Source organism: Squalius cephalus, assembly GCF_949319135.1.
Source record: "Squalius cephalus genome assembly, chromosome: 1".
In the NCBI taxonomy this organism is placed as follows: domain Eukaryota; kingdom Metazoa; phylum Chordata; class Actinopteri; order Cypriniformes; family Leuciscidae; genus Squalius; species Squalius cephalus.
Window position 1 is genome coordinate 44,775,679 of NC_137122.1, and position 10,849 is coordinate 44,786,527.

The following is a 10,849-nucleotide window of genomic DNA, read 5'->3' on the forward strand; positions in this document are numbered from 1 at the left end:
CAGTCGATTTCGGTGAAATTTATGAGAGCAAGGCTATGTCTATGAAATGTCATTTCATATATTTGCATAGACTCAAATAAGTATATTTATTTTATTTCGCTTTTATTTGTTATACAAGCCTAATATCACCATATTTGTATTGTATTTATCTGTAACTAAAGTAGCCCACATGTTATTGCATGTAAAACAATTAGGCTATGACAATAATATATTTTTAAAGTTGAATTTAGGCTAATTGAAATGTGGTCCCCTCTATCATGGCAATAACTGTATGATTTCTTTTTTTTTAAAAACACTCTTTTCCCTATTGTTTATATTAATAATAATAATCTGTTTATTGTTGATGTTTGGATGAACATCTGAATTTCTTTAAATTAACAGATTTTCTCTAGTTACAGTTGGCAGTGTTTATGAGGGGAAAGATTTATTGCTGCTTGATTGAATGCGATAATTATCGCAATTGAATAAACATGCAATCTCTCTCTCTCTCTCTCTCTCTCTCTCTCTCTCTCTCTCTCTCTCTCTCTCTCTCACCACAGTTTATCATTCTTTCTATCAAACCTATTTTGTCATTATTTGAAGGTCATTGGTGTGTTTGGCTACAGGTTATGTTTTTCCCCTAATCCAGTGAAGTTTATTGTGGTGTTTGGGTGTTTCATGTGTTCTTCCAATCTAGGCTCTGAAGGGAGACATGAATCAGCACCAGCAGATGTTCATGAAAAAATTACTCTGTAAAAAAAAAAAAAAATGAAAAAAAGATTTGGAAGGAAGAAAAACCAGAATAATATTTAAATTTTTAAAAACACAAGGGAAATTGAATAAAAAATATGCACAGCTTCACAAACCATGAACATCACTGTTTGTTAAACCTAAACGGCCAGCTAAATGTCACTATAACTTTTTTCCTTTTTACTACCTTGTACAACATTAGGAGGATCAGACCCTTCCTATCAGAACATGCAACTCAACTCCTTGTCCAAGTGCTTGTTTTATCCAGACTTGACTATTGTAACGCTCTCCTGGCCGGTCTTCCAGCTTGCACAGTCAAACCTCTGCAACTGATCCAGAATGCCGCAGCTAGAGTGGTCTTTAACGAGCCAAAAAGGGCACACGTCACTCCTCTCCTCACAAAATTGCACTGGTTGCCAGTTGCCGCTCGCATCAAATTCAAGTCACTGACGTTTGCCTACAGAACAACCACTGGTTCTGCTCCCTTTTACTTTAACTCTTTACTTCAGACTTATGTGCCTTCCAGGAACTTGCGCTCTGCAAGTGAACGGCGTCTTGTGGTGCCATCTTTAAGAGGCACAAAATCTCTTTCTCGGACCTTTACCATGACTGTTCCCTGCTGGTGGAATGATCTGCCTAACTCAACCAGAGCGGCTGAGTCCATAGCCACTTTTAAGAAACGGCTGAAGACGCTTCTTTTTCGACAGCACTTGATCCATTAATACTAACACTTTCTCTACTACTCTATTCTATTCTGTTCTATAACTATAAAAAGTTCTGCGTTAGATTAAACTGAGAAGGGTCATAGCACTTGCATTTTGTTGTCCTACTGTTAGTTTAACTGCTTCTATTGTTCTCATTTGTAAGTCGCTTTGGATAAAAGCGTCTGCTAAATGAAAAATTGTAAATGTAAATGTACTATTTTTTTTTTATTCCTAAAAACTGTGTATAAAATGTGCTATATAAATAAACATGCCTTGCCTGTGGAAATATTGCAATAATATTTATATATATTGCAATACTCAAACTATCCATTTTTGATGTTGAAAAATTCTAGACATTCTGTGTGTGAAATTGTATTAAATTATATGATTGTATAAAAGAAATATCACAAGAGCAAAAAAAAAATATATATATATATATATATATATATATATATATATATATATACAATAATATATACACCGGGCTAAATATGGCTGGGTTTCGGCCCTGGCCTCGAGGTATAGGTAATCACAGCCATGCTGATATTTGTAATTACATTTTTCTGAACGGCAACTCAACTCTTTGTCTGTCTTTCTTACCTGATGGCAACAAGTCGGCCTACCCTTATGATCCCATTAACCATGGTAATTGTGTTGAACTAGAGTTCTTAATATCTGAATCCTGTTTAGAGTTCTCTGTTGTTAATATGTGACACCAATTAAAGCGTGCAGGGCCAGTGTATCCCATCCACAAATGACACAGTGTTGACAGTACTTGACACTCTCGCAGGATTATCTGAGGGGGTTTGAAGAGAGTGAAAATCACATGTGAATGCAGAGATCAAACATAAAGTACACAGCTGAAATGTTCATGCTATCAAAACGAATGTGATAATGTTTTGATATTCATAATATTTCATCATCAAGCATCTCTTTGAATCATTGTGAATCAAACTGATCTCCATTTACTTTCTTAATATAAATTCCTGCCCCCTGGTCTTATTGTGAGCAAATCATCTGTGCATATTATTCCAAAGAAAACAATATCTGTCTTCTTAACATTTCATCAAAATATAATAACTTGCATTGTTTTTCAAATGACTTTACTTTTCGGCTGACATCACCAAGGAGGTCTATAAGACTTAGAGAAAGCTATCCGTTGGCATTCCCATTCATCTCAATGGCAGTTCCTTGGCTGTCTGCCATATTTGCTCATAGGCACTCAATTCTGGAGACTTTTTTTTTTTTGCCAATCACCTGACTTATAAATGTCACACGACTAATCACATTTTTACTTCATTTTTTTACATTTAAATGACTTCCTGTCATGCATACTCTGATTGGCTGATGGCATCACAAGAATGAGCACGGTCCCAAAATCTTCAATATGACTTTCTTGAGCTGTGACATCAAGGGCAGCAAGGACAGTAAAAATATAAACCCATTTCAAGGGTTGGTTCACCCAAAAATGAAACTTTTCAGAAGACAAATTGAAGATCTTTTTAATGAAATCTGAGAGCTTTCTGTCCCTCCATTGACAGTCTATGCAACTACCGCTTTCAAGCCCTTTCATGTGACTCCAGTGGTTTTTTGAAGCGACGTGAGTGATTTGTTTGCGCAAAAAAAAAAAGTACCACTTTATTTACAAAATATTTATCTCCAACGTGCATTCACAAGAGTACCACGACACATGCGTGTTATTTACGTAAGAGCAGACAATGTTGAGTGAACGCAGAGGTAAATTGTTTTTTTGGCGCAAACAAAGCACTTGCGTCACTTCAAAAAATTAGGTTAAACCACGGGCCACATGGATTACTTTAATGATGACTTTACTTTCAGGGGCTTAAAAGTGGTAATTGTGAAGAGGCTGTCAATGGAGCTCTCAGATTTGATTAAAAAGATATTTTGTGCTCAGAAGATGAACGTCTTCGGGTTTAGGTTTTGACATCCGGGAATGTCTTATGGGTTTGGAACAACATGAGAGTGAGTAATTAGTGACAGATTTTTCATTTTTGAGTGAACTAACCCTAAATTAAACCCTAACCTGAGTTTTTGCAGAGCCTTTTGTTTTGCTGACAAAAATAAATAAAATAAAATCGGAATACAAAGCCAATTCTGAATGAACGTCAATGCAAAAAGATGTTATTTGCCCCAATATAGTGCAGTTCTGGCATTATGCAAAAACAGACCACTTTTTCCATTCTGGCATGTACTATTCATGATCCAATAATAAAAAGGGGGGGGAAAAATGGGATTCGATCAATTCCCAGTGGACAAAATCAAGTCCCGCCCTACATTTTTTCTCATTGAATATTCTGTTTCACTCATTATGGAATGATTGGTTGCAAATCCAGTTTCATGCTGACGGCAAACAACAAGGTTCTTTCTTATTCTCTGTTGGTCACCAGTCCCAGCCACACCATTAAAAGTGACCTTTTGGAACAATGTTATCCATTACTATGTGTGTGTGTGTGCGTGTGCGTGTGCTTGTGCATTGTTATCAGTGTGTCAACAATTCAGTGTTGTAATGTAATCAGACATAAATAAGCATGAGGAAGTCACAGCTCAACGGGGGATGGAGGAGAGAAAATAAAGGCAGTGTAATTAAAGCAGCAGTACCCTCACTCATATTAACCAGGGAATATGTGACTGAGTGTATGATTTACAAACACCCACCATTTCCAACCCACGTGTCTGTGTATCACTTACCATTCCATTGCCCCATGCAAAATAATTAAGCATCTTCAGAGAGGAATTGGGTTACCTCCACATTACATTGAGAGATGTAAGGCTAGCTCACACTGGGGACCTGGAGGAATGAACACTGGGCGAGAGATGAAGAAATTATGGGAAGAGAGGGAGGTAGAGATGAGAAAGATGGCTCATCTCTGATGCACGGTCCCACCTGTGCATATTAGCACCATCTAGCACCATCATCACCTATTTATTTTGATGTGAATGACAACAAGGCTGTTATTGTCACAGTTTAAAGAGTCCAAAGACGAAGAGGAGTCAAAAGTTCCAATCCAAAGGTATTTAATAAAAGAATAAACTTGGATAATCCAACATAGTGCAACAGTGTGTTTACACACAAGCAATAGCCGACACTGAACAGAGGAAACCAAGGAACTTAAGTATACATTGATAATAAACTAAAAGACTAACAGGTGTGATGATCAAATGAAATGCCATGGTAACTGATAAGATTGGGAAACTCGAACAAAGGAAACAGGTGACTGATGATAAACAAACTCATGGCTTCATCCAAAATCGCATACAGTACTTCCCTACTAGTAGGCGAAAAACAGTATGTGACAAAAGTAGTATGTCCAAATTCACAGTACTCATAAAAGAGTAGCCAAAAAATACCTGGATGACCTACTTCTTCCTGCGAGATTCTGAAGTGTTCATCTGATGGACACTTTACTATCCCAAGAGGCCACGGGAGAAGATTTGTGAATCAGTGAATCGACGCAACTGACAATGGTAGGTCACGTGATGACAACATGGCGAATGTAGTATGTCCAGATTACATTTATAATAAACACATTCATACTATATAGAACATACTTTTTAGCGATCATGAAGTAATTACTTATTTAAAATAAGTACCTATTTAAGAGAGTATGTGATTTCAGATGCAGCCTATGTCCATGAAAATTAAACTAAACCAATATACTGTATATGTGACTGTTATAGGCTGTTACATTGCACTTGCATGGTTGTTTTGCCATATACAATTAAAATTTGAGTTTTGTGGCTTCTAGTCCATCACTGCATCTGATAACGCATACTGTATCGGTACTACATTTGGTTTGAAAGTATTTTCTATATAGTATGAATGAAATTCAGAAGTACATTCGCCATGTTGTCACTGTCATATGACTTACGGCATCAGTTGCGTCGCTTCACACACATCCATAAAAATCCTCTCCCGTGGCCTCATGGGATAGTAAAGTGTCCATCGAATGCGCACCTCAGAATCTCGATAGGTCACCCAGGTACTTTTCACGTACCATTTTTTTTCCATGTCTTGTATGACCCTGAAGAGGTTATTTTGTGAAAATGACCAAATGACTGTACATTTTGGCTACATATTAAAGAATTGAATAAATAGACATGAAATTCTGATTTGAGTTGATATTATTTAGTAAATTTACCTGTATATGACCGTAAAGTTTCCACTATGAAAACAATATGACAATGTACAAATGGGCCTAGCATCAAGACAAACATTGCAACAATATTACAGTGATATTAGTCACCATGAAATCAAAGTGTCTATTTTAATATGATTTATCCGTGCACATTTTTTTTTTTTTTTTTTTACAATTCATGTGTACTCATAGTCTTTAATCAAAATAGCTTCCCCTCCCTTTTGCAGCAACATTTCTTCTCTTCTCTGATGACGTGTTTACTGGCGTGAGGGCGGGGCAACCTGTCACTCACATGACATCACAGCAATAAACTACAACCATCCAATAAATTCCTGATGGACAAAATCATGACTCACTCTACAATTTTTCTTGTTTGAGAAGTCGTTCACTCAGATATACATCATAATAGGGAATAAAAAAACTATTGCAACTTCTGTTTTATGCCGACTTTAATACTGCAGTCTATTTTGAGTACCACTAACTAAGACACAAGATAATGCTATAGTTGTGTTTGTATGAAACGAGAGAGCGAGTCTGCGATGTTATACGAGAAACATGGAAGTAGTCTTGTGTCGTGAGAAATCGGGTCTCCATCAACTGTCAGTTAACATTAAGTACAAATTTCTTTTTAAAAATAAAACATTATACAATTGCTTACTTTATAGCATTTCTATGGACGACAGCAAATATTACAAAATATCTGACCACTGAATTCTGCAGTCGACCAATCAGAATAGAGTATACAAGAGAGCCATGTAATATGCAATCGACCCGATTTGATAATATGAGACCACCCGCTCCATGTAAAATAAAACCGATTATTCTATTGTGAGTCTACATGACTTAAAATATAGCCTATAAAAAATACTATTCATTTATTTATGTATAAAACTTTTTAATGAGGAAAAATTACAGAGTGCATCTTTAACAAGAGCAAAGGAGAGTGAAACAACCAATATCCAAATAAATGGAATATGTTTCTTGGAGGGTTAGCTGATTTATAATTCTATGGTTTGTCTGCTTTGGTCACAAGTTGACCATGATGTCTTCTCCAACTGCTAGTAAAAGTATGCAGGACAAGACAAAGCAATCAAACCATGAAGAGGACATCATCCTTGAGAAAATGTTCTCAAAATATGTCTCACTGGAACCAAACCTTCTCAAGAAGAAATTTACAGTTGTTTGTAATGAATCATGTTGGATATAAAGGGGACGAACTCAATGTCAGGTGTTTGTTTTATCTCTTCTGCCCCTTTGTGAGTGATTTTATAGCAACAATTACTCTTAGAGAAAGGATGAGAGATAAATAAAGGAGGTGACATGGTAAATACAATGGATTATGAACACACTTTTAGAGAGGATTTGCCTGTGAGCGTGTGATAACTGCCGCTTGTTTTTTTTCCCCATTTAGCCACTCCGTATTAAAAGAAGGGCCGTCGAAGGGCATGCTTTTTTAAAAAACAGTAAATCAGATGATGTGGCGGAAGGGGTAAGGAGAATAAATAAAAGCGCGAAAGAAAAAACTAATTTGATTACTTGGCTGCACTTTAAAACACAATGGCAGATAATATGAATAATTAATTGTAACAGGTTCTTCTGACGAGGCGCTTGCAGTTTAATTACCAAATGTGTTGTTTGCACAAGGGCGCCGTAGATTAGTGCATTTCAAAGAGAAGAGCTGAAGAGAAAGAGAAAGAGAGAGAGAACAGAGTGAAACAGTGGAAAAGAGGGCTGAAAAAGTCTTTGAAAACTAAACTCAATTGGTTCCACTGTCAGGGTTCTAAGGATGTTGAAAGGAATCTGTTGCGGCTCTTGTTGACGCGTCTTTATCAACCCTGCTCCAAATGTCAACATGAGTCCAAATGTCAAAGATGGCAAGTTCAGTTGAGGTGAAAACTCAAATGTCTTTGTGCATGCTGGATCAACAGCAGCGTGTACGTGTGTGCAGTGCTGTTATAATGTGCAAATATGCCTTGTGGTCCACAGAGAGCTGGATGTTCACAGAAAATCTGCATAATAATTAGTTAGGGAATAGACAGCAGCCCCTTATCAGTTCTAAGTAAGAGGAACTCAGAAATAAACACACACATACAGTGACACCAATACATGCAAACACACAATAACGCACATAAAAACATTCACATACAGTGCTAGAGAAGTATTTTCTTAAGTGTCTTTCACCCACACAATGTATATTAAGTGAAGAATGTGGGCATACCAGCAGAGAGTGAGATGTTTCTTCATATGTATGCTGACACTTGTGTACTCTCTTCCCCTCTCACTTGACTCTGCTTCTCCGCCCTCCTACCAGATACATGACTGGGCTCTAAATCTTTTAAAGGGGTCATTTAATATTTAATAAAGGTGTTTTTTTTGTTTGTTTGTTTGTTTGTTTGTGCTGTGCCTTTAAGACTTATTTGCAAACTCCTTCTTGGTTGCACATAAACTCAATCAAATCCCACATATTGTGAGAAAAAGAAAATCAGTAGAAAAAAACAGATAATGTCCTGGCAGAAAATTACCTATTAAGTTTGTGACAATTCCTTCAAGCCTAAAACAACAAAATGCAATGCATAATTTAAAATATAAGTAAAACAATTGTGAAAACTCAATCCAGATAATTCCTTCATATTAAAAGCACACCTATTATGCTATTGTTTTGGAGGTTTCCTACAATAGGTTTACATGCATCCAAAGTCAAAAAATAATTTTCCAATGCAGTATAACCTCTTCTCTCACATCTCTGAAACAATAGGATCAAATGAAAACAAAATGGGGTTCAAAACCTGCTAAATATATTTAGAGTGTAAATTAAAATCACATCTGCTTTAAAGTTTTTTACATTTTTATTGTTTGCTATTCAAGTAAGTTAAAACCCAATACTTACATTTAAAAATGTAATTCTGCATTTTCTCTATAAAAAAAATAAAAGCGCAATAAATCTTGGGATTGGCTAGGCTGCAAAGGATCCACTCGTTCCATTCTTCGTAGCCCGGGAAACAAAGGCCAAATTTGTTGGCCACATTCGAAGGAGCTTTCAAAATGGGACAGCCTTCGTCGCACCGTTGTTACGCATTCGGACTTCAAATGCAGCCTTTGAAGGATGCAGCCTCTGAATAGGGGCACAGCTACAGTAAACAGTAACAATGGTGTCCGTTTTCCCGTATCAATTCGAGCCAGAGTCCTCATCTTTTGGAAGTGCGTGCAAATTGGATTCGCTTTCACAGCGCAGAAAATGGCATCTTCTCGACATGTCAACAACACGAACCAAACTCTTCCAGGCATCAGCTACAACTACAGTGTTTGAGAACAGATCAAAGTAGACATTGTTCGAGGGCAGCCAATGAAGACCATGGGCAGGCATAATGCAAATTTGATCCAAACCTTAGGTTCATGCAGGAAGTAAAACTGGAATTACGACTCGTTTCAGGAAGTTTAGAATCTTTTCTTTCTTTTGAAAGACAATAACTCCATTTGTTGTGCACTTTGATCTTTGAAACTTTGCAGACCTGTTATATTCACAAACAGTTATATTATACACTACATGAAAAATAATATCCAAAAAAGTATAATATAGTGGTAGCCTACTTTAACATGGTACATTGAGCCCTATTTTTACCGACATTTCTTAGAGTGCATTTTACTTTTATTTATTTTTATTTAGGAGTAACAGGATCTATACTGCTCCCTCTGATTAGATGGGTCAATCTACTGACTACCAAATAGGCATCTTTGATGTGTAAATGAGAGTGGTCATGTGTTTATCTGATGGCAGAAAGAATCCAATGTTCAGAATAAGCCATTTTTGCAGCTAAGTTTTTGTTTCACTGATGAGTTCTGAAAGTTCCAGTATTTTCATACAATGAACTAGTTCAAAAAGATCAAGGAAAAGTAGATTCCTTGTAATGTGTCCCCTTTAATTTGTTTCTCTCTTCATCTATTGTTAACATTTATGATTGTGGTTAGCTGAATAGTCCATGGCCATCCCTGAAGTCCTGATGAAATTGCAATTACACAAACAGGCACATACACACAAACACACACAATAATCACAGCAGATTATTTAGCTTGAGCTGACATCTCCTCTGGGAGCAGCCAGAAGACCTCAGTGAACAAATCAAACTGCTAAACAAATGAACAGGAAAAACAGAGAATGAGGGAAAACAAATGAATGGGAAAGAAAGAGTATCATTCAAGGTGGAACAAACAAAAACTTTTGGTTATGTTTAAACGCATTATCAAGCCATATGGTGCCAGGACTGCATCTCTGTGGTCTTCTAAAAAGATAAGAGCAGTGACATTGTTTGACAAAATTTGTGTGTGCTAGAGATGACCAGTTAAATGCTCTGCGGGGGCAAATTAGTAAAATATTTACTCTTTTCTGCTTCTACTATTGCCTCACTCTTTTAATCTACTGCCTTAAAAGGCCTCCTCTAACTATTCTCTTCACAAGACAGTTCTGGCCCACACCGAGATGAATACAAACAAAATGAATATGAATATACACACAGTTTCCAACCAATTAGAGGCAACCATTGGAAGACAGTCTTATGATCTTCAAATGTTGTTTATATATAGCTCGTTCTCCATTTTACCCCATGGAGAGCAAATGCAAGTGCCATGTGTGCACGACGTCCCTTTCTAATGACAGGCTTAAATGAGCTTGAAATGTTCTCGCATATGCACTTCACTCGCATATGCAATCACGAATGAGATCTCTGTCATATCTCAATGGTTTCTCCACAACAACAATGAGAATTAAAGGAGAGCATATGGAAAAAATACATTTAAGGAGGTAAACATCTGAGGTAAATTTAAAATGTTACATTTAAATGAAATATTACAGAGCCCATAAAGGGTGGAAAAAAATATGAGATGGGAGGAAAAAAATAATAAGTCAATGCTTTTGCGTTCTCACACATATTGTTTGAGTTCCCCCAAGAAACTTTTTGTTCGCTCACGAAACCTTTGCGTTCCCTCGCAAAAAAAAAATTGTGTTCTCTGTAGCTCGCAAATCTTCTCAGGGAACGCAAAATATTTGCAAGAGAATGCAAAAGCATTGCCAAATATTTTTTTAGGGGCTCCGTAGAAATTTAACTGAGAACTCCATTAAAAGGATATTACATCTAAAATGAAATATAAATATTTGATATATATATATATATATATATATATATATATATATATATATATATATATATATATACATATATACACTCACCTAAAGGATTATTAGGAACACCTGTTCAATTTCTCATT